This window comes from Canis lupus, chromosome 25 (assembly GCF_048164855.1).
Source record: "Canis lupus baileyi chromosome 25, mCanLup2.hap1, whole genome shotgun sequence".
NCBI classification, from domain to species: Eukaryota; Metazoa; Chordata; class Mammalia; order Carnivora; family Canidae; genus Canis; species Canis lupus.
In genome coordinates, this window is record NC_132862.1 from 20,728,000 (window position 1) to 20,744,723 (window position 16,724).

Genomic DNA, 16,724 nt, shown 5'->3' on the forward strand with positions numbered 1-16,724 from the left:
GAAAAGTGACTGGCTTTTGTATATTAACCTTGTATCCTGCAACCTTGCTTTAGTAACTTATTAGTTCCAGAAGATTCTTTTGTCTATTCTTTCAGATTTTCTACATGGACAACTTATGCTCTTTTTAAGTTTTGTTATATCTGTGGGGTTTTTTGTTTGTTTGTTTGTTTGTTTTGTTTTGTTTTGTTTTGTTTCTCAATTACCTCCATTGGAACATCAGAGTTGAGGAAGACATTTGTGGGCGGATACAATTTCCCCTCTGATTCCCCATACTGAACTGAGCAGAGCTGGAATCAGCTCATTTGTGTTTAGGTCAAACCATTTGGAATGATGGTGAAGGGATGAGTTAGTGGGTGAATAAGGTAATTACTTCATCAGTTTTTCAGATCCTTTGCCTGATTTTTTAGCTATTGTTTCCCCCAAGTGCTTTCTTTACCCAAACAGCCATGGATGGCTGGAGATGCCTTCTCATTGTCTCAGACCTGGTACAATGCTTCCAAAATTTAAAATATGTAACTGGCTGGTCCTTGAGTCTGTTCTTTTGCAACACTGGTTGCCCAGATGATCTCCAGAAAGATATCTCCTTAATGGAGCAATCTAGGAACTTAAAATAAAAGATACCTTTGCGGGAAAGGAGAGAAAATGAGTGAAAATATCAGTGAGGGTGACAAAACATGAGAGACCTAAGTTTGGGAAATGAACAAGGGGTAGTGGAAGGGGAAGTGGGCGGGGGTTGGGGTCACTGGGTGATGGGCAATAAGGGGGGCACTTGGCGGGATGAACACTGGGTGTTATGCTATATATTGGCAAATTGAACTCCAATAAAAAAAAGAAAAAAGAAAAGCTATTCACTTTCAAAGAAAAAAAAGAGACCTTTGCTGCTATGTCCTATCCCTCACTCTCAACCTCCCAGAACACCGTAGTCAAGTGGCCCCTACAAGCAAATATTCTACAAATGTGTGTTTAACATTGATTTAGTCAGAAGATGGATAAACTTATTTTTTAATCAATAAAAAGTATATTTAAAAACATTTACTTGCTAATTCATTTCCACTACTCGCCAATAGGAAATGTTCTAAAAGCATTTAACAATCAGTTTCCATTTTTATGAAGTTCTCTTCTTTCTTCAGTTTGTTCATTTGTAATTTTATGAACCAGAAAACACTTTGGGAGGTATATGAAGGGGTGAGTAAAACATTCCACTTGCTGTTTCTCAAGAAACAGCACCAGGACACTAGTGATTCAGGAAATTTCAGCTGACCACTAGTGAACATGTGCATCTCAAAAATATCCAAATTAGGTGGACTGTTGCTAATAGAGTGTTGTTTTCATTTCCTTTTGAGGGCAGTGCCTACCTCAGTGAGACTGGAACCAGTTTTCATTTCCTTAAGTACATAAGCAATTGATAGAAAAACCAGAGTTAGTCACTGCTTTCCAATACATTCCAGTCAAATGTTGAGTTGATTTGTTTTTACTAGTATTATTTTAACATCCTTTAAAAATTACCCTTCTCCTATCCACCTCTTCACAGAGCTGCCCACCAGCCTGCCTCTTTTAATTGGCTTCAAAAGATTGGTCCCACCTAGTTTAATCATATAGTTTCTTTCTAAAATACTCTTCCTTGGCTCACTAACTTTAAAGTTGCCAACTTACTCTTTAATAATTTAACTCCTTTCTTGAACTGCCTCTTCTTAAGACCTCTCTTGACTTTCACTTCTAAAGGGGGGAGGAAAGTAAAAAGACTCATTATGAAATGGGCTAAGGAGTACATGAACCTTCTAACACCCTCCCTAACAGCAAGGGCTTTCACTCAGCCTGACATAAGGGCATAATATAACCCTAGTTTGATCTATATTCTTCACATCCCCACCTTTATTCACACTTGAGTATTATTTGACTGGGATTTTTTTTTAGTTGGGAGGGGATGACCATATGGAAAGAAGAGATAAGATTGATTTATACTGTAATTCTACACTGATCAATTGCAGCAATATCAACTATACTTCTATTTAAAATTCTATATTCCAAGGACACCTGGCTGGCTCCAGTCGGTGGAGTATGCAATTCTTGTGGGGTGGATACAGAGATTATGTAATAAAACACTTAAAAAATAAATGATAAAACTAAAATAAAATTCCATATTCCACAAGTCTATTTAGCAATGTTGTTCTGGGAAGCAATTTGGAAATATGTATCAAAACCTTAAGAATATCTACATTAGTCAAGTTGCCTAAAGTCAGAAAGGCGGGTCAAATTGTTCTAAACAAAAAGAGGCATATATTAGATCAAGTAATTGGGAAAGTCTAGGGGAACCAAAAACTCAAATGATGTCATCAAAATCTCCTTTCTCTTTCCATTTATCAGCTCTGCTTTTTCCTGTGTTGGTATCATTGTGGCTAAGATGGCCCATGCCAGTTCCAATCTTAAATGGCCTATAGTGCCCATAATTTCAAAAGAAAGGAGATGTTTTTATCCATCATTATCAGACTTAGAACTCCCTCTTAGTGGCTCTGCTTGGATCATATTCCCACTCCTGGACCAGTCACTGTGTCTGGGGTAATAGGAAACGGGACACTGTGATTAATTCCAACCACGTAACAAAAATTTCCACTAGGTGGAAGGAGAAGCAATTCCTGAAAGGAAATGGACAAGTGGAATAGAAGGTCAGTTTTATCAACTTTAAGAAGAAGAAGAAGAAGCAGAAGCAGGAGGAGGAGGAGAAGAAGAAGAAGGGGGAGGAGGATGAGGAGTGGGGGAGGCATTCTAGGCAGTCATAAACAAGGATATCTATAGTCAACATTCATCTGCTTCTATGAATTTACTTAGGAAATAATCAGGGATGTGAGAGAGTTACAGGTTATTCATTAGAGAATTATTTATAATAATGCAAAATCAGAAAGAATTGAAACATTCAGTAATAACAGATTGCTGAATGAATTACATTACATATTCAATAAAGCACTATGTAGCCTTTGAGAAGTGTGTTACTGAAGAAAACTTAATGACATGAAAAAATAGTCATGATATATTAAGCATAGCAGAGTGCAGAGCATGGTCCCAATTTATATGCATTTTTGTACATACACACATTTTATCTATATAAAACATAATGTGCAAATATTATGAAAGACTGAGAATATATAATGTTGATTACTTCTACTTGCTGTAATTAAGAGTAATTTTAATCACTCTGGTACTTTTCTCTATCTTCTACAGTAAATATATACTTTTTAAAATTAAAAACATTATTGAAAAACTTTTAAATACTACTATCAATTTAAAACGGATCATGCTATTTCTCTCTGTATAAGAAGAGCTGAAATGGAGATGCTAATTACAGGTAAATAACGAACTTTGGTTAGACTTCAAGGAAACTACTTAGGAGAATAAATTATTCACCAAGTTTTCTAAGATTAGCTAAGGGCCAAATGTGTTCTCTATTATATCACATTTCTATATTTTGAGACTTTATGTGTATGCACACAACTAAGTCTTTCAGAATGAATCAAATAGCTAGATCCATGCCCAAGCACAGGTCCAGATAGCTGTACAGGGAGAGGGTTGGAATATCCTTTCTGAGCTTCATAATTACTCTTCAATCTATCTGGAGAACCTGAAACATATTTCCTGCTGCAAGGGACAAGGAATTTTTCTGGTAGCATTAGAAATATTCAGATTAGGGGAGACTACTTCAGCAAAACAGAGAGCAATAAACAACCTAAATGAACAAATCTATAACTCCTAAATTGCTTACTCCCCTTGTTTCAGTTTTCCCTGGAGAATTCCGTTTTTGAATGAGACTCTGCATCATCCAAAGAGCCTCTGCATTATCTGACCTCAAAAGAGGATTCAATAATTGGTCTCTCCCCAGTTTACCAATTAAAAATATCAATGAGCCAAATCTTTATAAGCCCAAAGGGAAAACCATAAAAAATTATACCAGCGACTTTTAGAAAAGTACAAAACTAGAGGAAGAGACAAAAAGCAACACTCCTATTCATTTATTTGTATCATTACCTGTGTCCATCATTTTGTCTATAAGCTAGCCCCATTTGTTTTTGAATTACCTGACACGAGAGGCAGCTTGATGCCATAGGAAGATGAACTACTGAAGCTCTCTAATGAAGATGACATTTGTTCCTTGATGCCCTTCCACCGTGGGACACAACTATTCATAGAAGTTTGTTCACAATTTGCCTTTATCTGACAAGCTTGTTCTTGTCTCCTGAGTAGAAACCTTAAAACATATAAGATACAGCAATGACCTACACAATATTCTTTTATCTTCTCTATTAACAGAACCCCCAGGTATCTTTGGCTTGGCACTGTGCCCAGTTTAAAACCTTCATTTTCCAGCATAGCATATGTAGAGATGTGCCACTCAGAGCCCCTTTCTTCAAGAAAGGACTTGCTACCCCTTTCAAGGAGTGTGGTCAGCTGATAGTCTCATTTATCAGCTCCAGCAAATTCCAAACTGAGATCATGCTCTCCTGGGACAGCTCCCAGCCAATGACTAAGCAGGATGATAGTACAAAGCCTCACCATTTCTGCCCGATTCAAGACTTCCCTAAAGGGCAATCTCTGCTCTGGGGCTGCACACAGGGCTGACAGAGCTTCTCAGATTTATGTTAGAGAATAATAGCTCCCCTGCCCAATCTGGTGTCCTGCTTCTTTCACAAGTGTTACTCCTCTTTAAACCTTTTGCACTCCTAACTCCATCCAGCACCTGCTTCCTAAACACAACAGGTGACATCCAGATTCCTTGTGGTTTTGGGTGGCTACATGGCCAGTGACATGCAAATGGAAGTGGGTTAGGTGGGATTCTAGAGAAGCTCTTTAATCAGAAGCAGCTCAGCTGACATGGACCTTTTGCCCTTTGCATGTTCTCATCCTTCTGCTTGGGATACGGATGTGATACAGATGTGTTTTGAAGGGTAGAGCAGCTATCTTGTGAGAATGGGGTAACAAGCAAAAGGTCTAAAATTGCATGCTAAAGATGCCAGAGTAGAAACCTGGAAAGCATTATACCTCCCTTGGATCATACCTCCCTTGGAGTGCCTACCTCTAGGTTTCTAATTTTGTGCAGCAAATAACCCCCTTGACTTGTTTAAGCCTTGATATGTCACGTTTTACAATGGAATGCAAATGTAACTAATAGGTAGGAAATGTTCTTGGTATTAATCATGTTGTTAAACAAAACCAGCAGGATACAGAGCAATGTGCAAAGCATGCTTCTAATTATTTATTTACACGTGTGTTCATATATAAAACATATGTATATGTTAAAACATATATATAAACATAAAACATGTTTGTATATGTGTTTTTATACATATTATACACAACTTATTTATATAAAGCTAGAAGATGTGTTTAAGAAAAAAAGGAGGACTTCCCATATTCACCTGTCCAGCCAAATGGACTAAATCAACCTCCTTCAGAAGGGGATTGGGAATGACATCAGGCTCACCCCTCTCTCTTTTTCTGTAATGACTTAACTTATGAGGAATAAAATAATCAGCATGTGAAATATATTTTAGTGTAAGACAGAAAGCAAATATTTATAAGTTTTATGTATTATAAAATATATATTGATTTGCCCAGGAAAGTGCAAAGCCAAACACTGCATATAATTCAAGTCAAACAATTCTTTTCCTAGTAGAGTAGAAGCTTTTCAAATTTCTTTTTTTTTTTTATTAATTTTTATTTATTTATGATAGTCACACAGAGAGAGCGAGAGAGAGAGGCAGAGACACAGGCAGAGGGAGAAGCAGGCTCCATGCACCGGGAGCCCGACGTGGGATTCGATCCCGGGTCTCCAGGATCGCGCCCTGGGCCAAAGGCAGGCGCCAAACCGCTGCGCCACCCAGGGATCCCGCTTTTCAAATGTCCATCTTGTCATTATCCGGGAGTTCCCAATGAGAAGGCAAGAAACCCAACCTTTAAATTTCTAAGGAAAACCAGATAGCTACCCATTCATGGGGTTTTGAACTAGAAATCAGGAAATGTGAGTTGTAGACCTAATATACTGAAAAACTTTAACTGTAAAGGCTATAATAGGACTTTTCTTATTCCCTCACAGGAAGTTGTAAAAATCAAATGAGATAATTACTGTAACATGCTACACAAATATAAATTAGTAATAATAGTAGTAACAACAACAACAAATGTTCTTTCTCTGCTGCCAATCACTGTTCTACATACTTTACACATTTTAACTCATTCAATGCTTGCAACAATCCAATGATACTATGTGATATGATTATGTGGCCCAGAAGACTGGGCCCTCGAATATCCTGAGGTCAATTCTCCCTGATGTATGCATTTTTTTGAGTGGCCATTCATATGTTTAACAAATATTCTTTATTAGCATTTTTACACATTAATAAATACAGGAAATGTGTTTAATTGTGATTGTGTTGAACATTAAGCTACTTCTATATCTTTGTGCTTCTAATTATTTTTAAGAAAAGAAGACAAAGGGCAGCCTGGGTGGCTCAGTGGTTTAGCGACGCCTGCAGCCCAGGGCCTGATCCTGGAGTCCCAGGGTCGAGTCCCATGTTGGGCTCCCTGCATGGAGCCTGCTTCTCCCTCTGCCTATCTCTCTCTCTTTCTCTCTCTCTCTCTGGGTCTCTCATGAATAAATAAATAAAATCTTTAAAAAAAAAAGGAAAGAAAAGAAAAGAAGACACATGAGTAAGGAAGAGGCAGGGACTTTCATTTACCCTTTCCTCATGTGTTTGCCTTAATCCCAAGAAAAGGGAACCTCTACTCCATTTCTGTCTTCTTTATATTCGCCCTCTCATGGTTCCTCCTCATAGGAATGCCTGAAATAATTAGTCAGAATTGGGGATGATGGTTGAACTCCTTTCACTGGCAGGCTAGATCTGTGTTGAAGGCTAAACACTAGTGTTCATGATTGTCTTCTCTCATTCACTTCTGAGCTCACACCCAACAGACTCTACTTCCTGTTGGAGTGGCAAGCGTATACCGGCAGGGCCTGGAGCCCATGTTTTGAAAAGAGGCTTGTGGTCCTTTTTTGTCTGCTGTTTGGATTAGTGGACTCAGGATCTGTTCTCAAGGTCCTGCCTATGTCCTCACAACAGCATCCCTGAACATGCAAGGACAGAGATCTATTAATCAGCGTGCCAAATAGGAAACCCCAGCACAGCCAGACTCAAAGTGTAGTCTCTAACACTGCAATCTATCTCGGCCTTGCATTTGGGGGAATTTGTGGCTACTGCCTAGATTAAGAGAGTGGTGCATATACTTTTTATTGGCCTAGTGATCTTTTCATGTATGTTCCTAGAAGAGAAGAGGGTTAGTGGCACCCTAATCGCCTAAAAGAAATCCAATTTTTAACTTAAGAAACTTTATCTCCTCTGCTAGATGGAACCATATGTTCTTCTTCCATGTGTCCGGGTCATGGCAGAGGATTTGACCCAGAATAGTGGCTCAAAAATGCTTGTTGGGTGAATTAATAAAGCATGCTTAAAAAAAAAGAGGAAAAGTGGAATTTGAAAGAAAAATTGGAAAGGAGAAGAGGTTTCCAGAAAGATGAGAATGTAAACTAGATTAGACTGAGTAAGGAAAGATACAGCCTTTCACAGAACCAAGCCAAAGTACCAGGAACTGAACCATATGACTTAGTTCTAACAGAATTCTCCAAGCCAAAAGGTCAGGGTCAGAACACAAGGGCAAAAGTCCTCGGGCACAAGCAGAGATGACAATTAGCTGTCAACAGGACTGCTGCTCTGTGACATATCTCTCCACAGGTAGGTCTTGACATATCCACTAGCTGACACCCAGCAGCTAAATTATCTTGGGAAGTTCAGTCACAGTATCTGTCAATATCATGTATTTTACATGTCAAAGAGGAGCAACTAACATATGACAGTTAAAGTTCCTCTTAAACAATAGATGAAAGGCATAAAAGAAATGATATGGGCAGTTCCCCACTTAAAGATATATATTGTTCAATGAATTCATTAAATTTTTATCAAAATAATACATGTACAGTTAAAACAATCAAATAGTGAAAACGGGCTTGTAATAAAAACCAGCACTTCCTGTTTTACCATTCACTAATCCCCAATACACAATAGGTGATTCTTTACCTTTTATCTATTTCTTTGGCATTTTGTTGTCATTGTTGTTAGAAAGGGAAAGGGAGGGGAGGCAGCAGAGAGAGAATCTTAAGCAGACCCATGCCCAGCATACAGGCCCAACACAGGGCTAGATCTCACAACCCTGAGATCATGACCTGAGCCACCCAGGCGCCCAAAACATATTTCTAAATAATATGCCTACACAGCTGCTATTTCTTGACTTACTAATTTTAGAAATCTATTGACTGCTTATGGAGGATAAGCTCTAACTCTACTTTCCCTATCTTTATTCACTCAACAGAGTTAGGTCACAATTTGAGGGTAAATCAACAGTATTATTATAACTATGTACTTGTTTACTGTTGAGATAAGTAATGGGGTTTTTTTTACATCTTTTTTTTTTTTTAGAGTTAATAACCACTGCCTCATTTTTTCCTTTTCTTATTTTCCAGTGTTCATAATCCTGATTTTTTTCTATCAATCTGCTGTACTTGTAGCAATAGTTTTCTGAATGCCAGACACATCATTTATTCAATCAAACCCCTTTTTTCCCTAAAGCCCTCCACTCTGGTTCTCCATTCCTCTGCTCCAATCTTGACTGGCCTTTAGACCCGGGGTGACTTCCTGGGACTTAATTTGTCAATTTCTTGTGGTGGATCCTTTGTTTCTAGATCCTTGATCTCATTTCTCAGTTGATGAGTTTATACTTTATCCAAGTGTTAGCACTAGTATTTTGTTGTTTTGTTTTGTTTTCAACTCATTTTTATCAAATAATAAAGACCAGATGCAGTTAAAATATTCTAAAAATAATATAAAGTCCTATTTAACAGAAATGATAGAGTTATCCAATAATAAGCAGGCAGTATCTGCATGAAAAGTCCTTCACTCCTTGGGCATATTTGGTGTGTGGAAGATTAAGTGTTATAGAGCAATGCACAAAAAGTGAAGTCCAGGTTGTATTAACAATCTGTGAACTCTAGGTAAGGTACTCACTTGGTATTTCTTCAAACCAATATCTTAAAGATATTTCCTTAATTGTGTATGCACACACATAGACTAATTTGTGCAAATTGAAATTTATATTTTTCTTCATGTCTCTAACCCTTATGCCAGCAGAATATTCATCTTTAAGTTCCCTCAAAACAAAACCCCACTTAAAAATAAGGTAAGTGATTCAAGTAGATTTTTTTCTGAAAATTCTAGTGGGGAATAATGCATGGCTTTTCATTAAAAAAAAAAAGAAAAAAAAGAAAAAAGAGAAAAGGGGAGGGAGTCCTTTAGCTGTATCTTTTCTTTCAAATCTCCATATTTGGCTTTAAAACCCCTCTTCCTCCCTGTAGCAGTAAGCCCTCCTGACAACTATCCCTGCTTCATAGAGCTCCCCCCTTCTCTCTCCCAAACTCTCTCATGCCAAACACTTGCACTCTGCCCAGTTCTTGTTCCAAACTTGCACAACAACCATTTGTTATTACTTATTCCAGTCTTGCAGTGTGCCAAAGGCTCCTAGATTGATCCACTAGTTAATTGGGATCCATTTTCTTTAGAAGTCAGTGAAGGATTATTAATAATAAATAAATGTTCTTCTTACATGTTCAAATTCAAACTAACAGATTTCTTATATGCACTAAAATTAGAATTGGACTAATTTCAGTTTCTCCACTTATATAAGGAGATGCACCTAAAAACCTAGGTTTATCAGCAACAAATTTCCAGATTGGTGGAAAGGGCATGTTTTATGCCACTTCCAGATTCACGCCCGTGTAGCTGGCTGAGTAACACTGAGAGTAGGCTATTTGAATGTGGAACAAGTGAAATCAAGGACAACCATGGAGTGTTCCAGAGAAAGGCAAGTCAAAGAAAATACATGTCGGGTGTAGGGGGAGGGATTGGCAGGTGTAAGGCAGCATAATATTCACTATTTGGTTTTTCTGGACTGTGAAGGAGAACTGTTGGATTTTCAGGCAGGAGAATTAGGCAGAGACTAGATTATGGAGAGTCCTGGGGCCAAACTGAGGAGTCTTTGGATTTCATCAGTAAAGCAATAGCAATGGAAAGTTTTAAACTTTTCTTGGTATGTTAAAAATGAAAGTAAATGTGAAGAATGAAGAAAGAAAAAAGAAAAAGGAAGGGCACCTGTGTGAGCCTCAGTGGGTTAAGCGTCCCACTCTTAATTTCAGCTTAGGTCATGATCTCAGGGTAGTGAGATTGAGCCTCATATGGGGCTCCATGAGGGCATGGAGCATACTTAAGATTCTCTCTGTCCTCCCCAACCTTGCATGCTCTGTCCAAAACAAAAAAACAAAAAAACAAAAAGGGAGTGGAAGGAGAGAATGAAAGAAAAGAGAAATAAGGAAATCCTAAGAGTTCGAAGAAGTCTTGACATTTATTTATTTAGTCCTACCATCTTCTCACTGCTGGAATCTTTTCTTGAATCTCCTATTAAAGGTTCTATATCCCAGAGTTATCTAGACTTTTTTATTTTGAGGTCATTGTAGGTCCACCCACAGTTTTAAGAAATAATACAGAGATTATCTATATTCTTTTTTTTAATTTTTTTTAGATTTTATTTATTTATTCATGAGAGAGACAGAGAGAGAGAGACAGAGAGAGAGAGGCAGAGACACAGGCAGAGGGAGAAGCAGGCTCCATGCAGAGAGCCCGACGCGGGACTCGACCCTGGGTCTCCAGGATCACACCCCAGGATGCAGGCGGTGCTAAACCACTGAGCCACGGGGGCTGCTCTTTTTTTTTTTTTTTTTTTAGATTTTATTTATTTATTCATGAGAGACACAGAGAGAGAGAGAGAGAGAAGCAGAGTATTTATATTCTTCATATAGTTTTTCTCCCAACCCAAAGATACCAATTTGTGTAATTATAGCACAACATCAGAGCCATAAATTGTATTTACACGATCCATCCACTTTATTCAGATTTCACCATTTTTACATGTACTCACTTATGTGTATGTGTGTATTTAGTTCTTTGCAATTGTATCACATGTATGGACTTACTTGTTCACTACCACTCAAGATACAAAGTAGCTTTATCACTAGGATCTTCATGCCTCCTTATTACAGCCACAGAGATCTCGTTCCTTAATCCCTTAAGAACCCTCTCACCCTTAACAATCTGTTCTATTTTTTTCATTTTAATGTCATAAAAATGGAATCATACACTATGTACCATTTTGAAACTGACCTTTTCCTCAACATAATTCTTTGATGATCTGTTCAAGTTGCATGTATCAATATTTAATTCTTTTTATTTTTAAACATTTTTAAGTACAGTTGACATTCTGTTTGTAACACAGTAATGTAACACAAAGTTACATTAGTTTCCAGTAGTGATTTGACAAGCTCATGTGTTATGCTAAGCTCACCACAGATGTGGTACCATCTGTTACCATGCAGTGCTATTGCGGTATTATTGACTATATTCCCTATGCTGTGCCTTTTATTCTTGTGACTTATTCATTCCATAACTGGAAGACTGTACCTTCACCCCTATTGCCTATCCCTCCATCCACCTCCCCTCTGGCAACCATTTTGTTTTAGATATTTGTAGATCTGATTCTACTTTTTGTTTATTCATTTGTGTTTTTTTTTTTTTTTAGATTCCACATATGAGTGAAATCACATGGTATTTGTCTTTCTCAGTCTGAATTACTTCACTTAGCATAATATCCTTTAGGTCCACCCATGTTGTCACAAATGGCACAATCTCATTCCTTTTATGGTTATGTAATATTCTATTATATATATTATATATATATACTTCCTGACAAACACCAGGTATAAGGTGTGACATTTAGTTCTTTAATCCATCTTGAGTCTATTTTTGTGTACAGTATAAGAAATTGTGTCCAGTTTTTCAAGCACCATTTGCCAAAGAGATTGTCTTTCCCCTATTGCATACTCTTCCCTCATTTGTTATAGATTAATTGACAAGAATGGGTTTATTTTGGGCTCTTTATTCTGTTCCATTGATCTATGTGTCTATTTTTGTGCCAGCACCATACTGTTTTGAATATCCATTTTGTATATCTTGAAATCTGGAATTGTAATATCTCCAGTTTTGTTTTTCTTTCTCAAGACTGTTTTGGCTATTGGGATCTTCTGTGACTCCATAGAAATTTTAGTATTATTTACTCTAGTTTTGTGAAAAATGTTGTTGGTATTTTGCTAGGGATTGCATTGAATCTGTAGATTGTTTTAGATTGTATGGACATTTTAACAATATTTGTTCTTCCAGTCTGTGAACATGGAATAGCTTTCCATTTGCTATCCATTCTTTTTTATGGCTTAGTAGTATTCTATGGTATGACTATACCACAGTTTATTACAAATAGAGATATTATGAATATTTGGTTTTATGTAGATATAAATTTTTATTTCTCTAGGACAAATGCTCAGAGGTGTAATTATTGAATATGTGGTAGCTGTATATTTCATTTTTCAAGGAACTGGCAAACAGTTTTCCAGAGTGGCTGCGCCATTTTACATTCCCACTAGCAATGTTGAGTAACCCAGTTGTGAAACAGATTTTTTTTTAAAAGGAAACATAATTTTCAAAATATAATTTAAAAAATAAAAGAAAAGGCTTACTGACAAACCTAGGATAGTCTGCTTTCAACACCATTTCCTTGCTCTTCCACAAGGGAGAAGGGCCAAGGTTTAAATCTCCCAGAAGCCCTTTCCCCATAGAGTTGCAGGGTAGTGTCTGCCAGTGAGAAGCACTGCAGTGAGATGTGGACAATAGAAGAGAAGGTAAAGCTATCCCTCTCTGGAGGCCACCACAGGCAGATATGTGAGCTAATGTAGACCCAAAGTTCTTAGTAGTCTCCAGATGAACCCCTACGAACTGCTTCAGAACTATTGGCTGCTGAAACTGCCTTCATGGTGCTGCAGCTGTGATGGCTTGTGGGAGCTTCCCACACGTTCTTGACTTTAAAAGTAGCTTTTAAGGGAGCCTTTGAGAACTACCCACTTTGTGCTATAGGCTGAAATCATTGACAATAGCATCCTTACCTGTGCTGGCCCTTACAAAATCTGCATGCCTCAAATTCCCTGTATTAAAACCATCCACTCTTGGAACACACAGATGGTGTCAGTTTTCCAACTGTTGCATAGGGTTGGCTCCTTTTTATTCGCCAAGAGCTTTTTGAACTTTAAAGATTAGGGGCAGCCCGGGTGGCTCAGCAGTTTAGCGCCAGGTAAAAAGCTGCTTGCATCCCATCAATATTGGCTTTTTATTTGCTTTAACTTGACAAATGGTAATCTTGATTGTGAACTGGCAACAAGGATGGTTTGGAAGCTTATTTCAGCGTGGCCCATTTCAGGCTGAGCAGGCATGAGGCTTGTGATACTGCACTGACTCGGGGGCTCAGGCAGAGTATGTGAAGTTCCTGCAACAAACAGCCAGCAGGGAAGAAGAGTAAGCCATATGGCTTCTTCAGTCTGGGAAGGAAGAAAGTGGCCCAGTATAATCTGGAAGTCAGGTGAGAGATTGATCAATTATCTTTGCTCTTATATAACAGACTTACCACCTGTGAGCAGAGAGTTTTGGGAGCAGGATCCAGCTCCAGGAAAGATGGGCTGGAAGGTGCCAATGTGGGTACCAAATTCCTAGTCGCAAAGGAGCATTTAGGTACTAGTCAGGTTAACTTAGGAGGAGAAATTAAGGGAAAGCTGAGGAGCAAATAACAGGCTTGGGAAATGCTGCAATGAAGAAATCTGAGGGGTACAACTGTAGGCACTAGTACTGGTGCCACCAGATTCTGGGCCCCAGAAGTATGACTTTATTTCAAGCCACTCTGGTGAGGCAAGAGCTGCTGAGATAGGTCCTTATTAAGGGCCAGACTAATTCTAGAGTGGACATCCAATCATGAGGCTCTGGGAAAGGCAAAGACAGAAAACAAGGTGTGGGCACATAACTGTGTATCAGACTTTCTTCTAAATGTTCCTGTTCCCTCCTAATGTTCTTTTGTCTCTGTTCATTTTCTTATAAGGCTCCTCTTGGCTGCAGTCCCTTTCCTTTCTCCGGGTGAACAGATCCTGTCTTCTGCCTTCTTTAAACCAGAAATATTTGGCTCTTATGTAATAAATCCCATTTCATGTCATATTCTGGTTATTTGTTTACAGATTTCCTCCACTGTATCAGACTTTGGACCATGTGTTTTACATCCTTATATCTCCCCACAATATACAACATCGTGCCAGTAGGTCCTTTTCATTAAATGCTCATAACCCTTTTCCTTTCCTTTTCTCTTTGTTCAGGTTTCAGCAACCTATAGTCTACATGCTAAATCCAGCCCTCTACCTGTTTTTGTAAATAAAGTTTTATTGGGACACAGCCTTGTTCATCATTTACTTATTACCTATGGCAACTTTTGCCCTAACAGAGGAGTGTTGAGTAGTCGTGACAGAATTCTCACAGCCTGGAAAGCCAAGAATATTTATTACCTGGCCCTTTACCCAAAAAACCCCAAAGCTTGTTAATCCTTGCTCATTTTTAGTAAGAAAAGAGATTTTGCCTTTTGAACTTGATCCATCAAGCCACTCACTACATTCCCTCTCATCTTATAAAATCCTCAAGCATTAGAATTATGAAGTATTTGAGAAATATTCATCATAAAATAGAATCTCAGTTAAGGAAGCATCAGGGGTTACTTAAGGACCCTGTAGTAAGCTCATGTACAATCGAAGAAGCATCTAGAAACCTGTCAGACATAATTATTATTGCAAAGCAATAAACTAACATTCTCAGATTTGTAGATAGTTTTCCCTGAGCTTGGGTAATATAAATCTGCCATTTGTGTTCCAACCCAGCTGGAATCATTCTCTCTCTTCCTTCAATGCTTCCAGAATACTTGATTCTCTTTGTTACAGTGTCTACTTCAATTGGCCTTGCCTTAAGTTCTTTGCAAGAGTATACATACAGACTAAGGTTATAAACACTCTGTGGGAAGGAATTCTTTTCTCCAGCTCTGTGGCCTCCACAGAGTTTTCTCAAGATCAATGGTGATTGAATGGGTGTCATTAATGCAAACATGAAAAATAGGTTTACAATAACATTGATCTCATCAAACCATGAACAGAATTTCAGCAGAGATTCTTCATACTGTGATTTACACATATGCATGTTCAATCCTGTTTATTCTACTCATACCCCTCTTTAGTTTTCTCACATGTGTGTACAGAAAGAAAATCATCTCAAGAATGTCTACTATACAATAGCACTCTGTTGTTTAAAAAAGAGAGAGAGAGAGAGACAAAACAATTCTCTTGAAAAAGTAAATGCCTTGTCTGGGGTCAAACAGTTTTCTCAGGAAATCAGCATTATTGTGAAACGGAAAACCCTCTGGACTTGATTTCCTTCACTATTCACTTCACTGTTAAACTTCAGCCTGGTAATGAATCCTATTTAACAATCCAAATGACAGATGATCCAATAGACCTCTTAGTTTTCATCTGTGTGAAGTAATATTTATAGTCCAGGCCCCATGGAGTCTAACTAGAAAAACAAAAAACTCTAGTGTACTTTATTTGCCTTTGTGTAAGTAAAGCTCTTGGTTGTAAGGTGGACAGAAACACAACTTGAATTTGCCTAAGCAAAAGGGATGGAGAGCAAGAGGTACTGGTTCACCAAATCCTAGAAGGAGGTAAATAATCAAATGATGAGGAAAATTGGGAGGCAGATGAGCCTCTGGGACAGAGAATGGAAAGCTTCCAGAACTCTCTCCTTCTCTATTTGGGATCTCCACTTCTCTCTCTAGGCTACCGTCATTCTCTATGTAGATCATCTATCTCTATCAGGAGGAAAACAAGCTATACGCAGTTTTAAAATCTTAGAGCTTTATTCTTAGAGATGAACAGTCCCTCTCAATTTTAATTGGAAAAAAAATAGGGAAAACCTTTGTGCCTAGGTTGGGTCAAACCTAACAAGATATATTGTATATGGAAATGATATTCCTGACTTAACCATGAGGATAAGAGAAGAGGGAGGGAGGTTGAAGGAGAGAGAGTTCCTAGAAGAAGGGTATGAGGTTGACAATTCCATAGATGTCCTTTACCCTTTTTCATGGCATGGGCTGTCCTATTCATAAATCTCTAAGCTTCTGGAAAGACAAGAAAGAGGGCTAATAAAGAACAATACACTGGATACTTCATCAGAGAATAGACTTTCATCATAGCAGAACAGGTATCCCTCAGCTGAAGGCAAGGAGAGGTAAAATGTTCACATTCATTCAAAGTACAAAAGTATAGTCAGTGACAATAGGCTTCCTGTCAGAGGGCAGGGAGAGAAACTGATAAGCACCTAAAGCATGTAGTACCTGAAATGAACCCTGCCAGTAACTACTATAAGGGATTTAATCTATTTTCTTATTGCAAAAGGCTATAACTCCAAGCTACCTTACAGTTACACCAAGCCCTACCCCAGTACCACTGACAGCCCAAACAGAGGCTTTGTACAAATTTGAAAGGTGCACCTTCCTTGAGGCAGACCCAGTACCCACTGACCTTTCTAGCAGCATGTCAGGCCTTCTGTGTTGAGTGCTGAATTTCAGCCTCCACCTACCTTCAGCCAGGCCTCCTTACACAGGAGTCTGTGGTAACC

General features: G+C 38.3%; 1 long non-coding RNA gene across 9 annotated transcripts in view; it reads right to left on the bottom strand.

Annotated features, from left to right (window-relative positions):
- The window catches only part of LOC140617332 (uncharacterized), a 66,414-nt gene that overhangs the window by 17,429 nt on the left and 32,261 nt on the right, over nt 1-16,724 (bottom strand). For 4 of the 9 annotated variants that reach the window (XR_012017578.1, XR_012017580.1, XR_012017576.1 and 1 more), the window contains exon 5: nt 4,068-4,237. The exons of 2 other annotated variants lie outside the window; for them this stretch is intronic. This is a non-coding gene — a long non-coding RNA (uncharacterized lncRNA). Of the gene's footprint in view, nt 1-1,653; nt 1,717-4,067; nt 4,238-16,724 lie in introns of all 9 variants that reach the window. 3 more of the 9 variants (XR_012017579.1, XR_012017574.1, XR_012017573.1) reach the window with 1 other exon arrangement.